Raw genomic sequence first — 979 nt, 5'->3', positions numbered from 1 at the left:
CTTGAGACATCTGCTTGAAAAGAAAAAAAAATCTTGCTTAGTTCGTTGCTGTTTATTGCTCCACTGAGATTATTATTTCATATCACTCAATTAAGTATCTGATATCTCTTAAGTTTGAAAATATATTCATATAAGAAAATTAGAAACAATATGTTGAAACCAACCTCATTAAAACTAAGGATGAGCTGAAGAGTCCGAAGTAGGTCCGTAGATTTCAAATTCATTCCTGACTGAATTTCCGCCCGCGGCCAGCCTACACCTCCAACGATACCAGATGCATCCATCTGATTATTTACTTTTTTTTATCAGATATGTCCAGAAATACGGACATATATGATATTTGAGTAAAAATGTTCGAAAGTCATAATGGGAATTCTATGCATTTATTTATAGAAAATATAAGGACATAATAATTCGGTGAATACATAGTCTCGAAACTGCAAACTTCTCATATCGCCAATTGGCAACTGCCAACACGCCAACGGCTCTAGCTGAGAGGACCAGTCCAGACCCAACGATGTGTCTCGGTACTATTGTCAAACCGAGTCAAGCACGAATGCAACATAATAAGACATATTCTTCATTTTCTCTTTACATATTACACGCATCTAAAATCTGAAAGCACCAGCGTATTCAGGGTGATTTTATTGTTTAATAACACAAGATTTTATTTTATCTTGATCTCATGAATTATGCAAAATCCGATGATGAATAAAAACAGGTATAAAGAATGAAATGTTTCTCCCTTTACTTCTACTCGTTGTAATTCCTTTGTATTTTAACTTATTGATTTCAGGAAAAGATTATTTAATTGTACATTTAATACCGAATCCTTAGGTATGACCAAAACTTTCCTATCTTTTGTAAAACGTGAGATAAATGAAGAAATGTAAACATATTGCTAGTTTTCTAAGCTACAAACGAAAATATGACCCACTGAGCGAGCAGTCTGCCTCCCGCTACCAGCCAATCAGAGGCC

At 34.7% G+C, this 979-nt stretch overlaps 1 protein-coding gene across 1 annotated transcript in view; it reads right to left on the bottom strand.

Moving 5' to 3' along the window:
- Positions 1-733, bottom strand: part of LOC135198824 (uncharacterized) — a 2,544-nt gene extending 1,811 nt beyond the window's left edge. The window contains exons 1-2 of the mRNA XM_064226795.1: positions 165-733; positions 1-10 (exon numbers count right to left, since the gene is read on the bottom strand). The exon at positions 1-10 is cut by the window's left edge and continues 1,811 nt beyond it. The gene's annotated coding sequence lies outside the window, so the exon portion shown is untranslated. The remainder of the gene's footprint in view (positions 11-164) is intronic.
- Positions 734-979: the final 246 nt, after the last annotated feature.

The sequence above is a fragment of the Macrobrachium nipponense genome, chromosome 22 (genome assembly GCF_015104395.2).
Source record: "Macrobrachium nipponense isolate FS-2020 chromosome 22, ASM1510439v2, whole genome shotgun sequence".
Taxonomy (NCBI): Eukaryota; Metazoa; Arthropoda; class Malacostraca; order Decapoda; family Palaemonidae; genus Macrobrachium; species Macrobrachium nipponense.
Note: the sequence above shows the minus strand (reverse complement) of the source record. Positions and strands in the feature narration are given on the sequence as shown.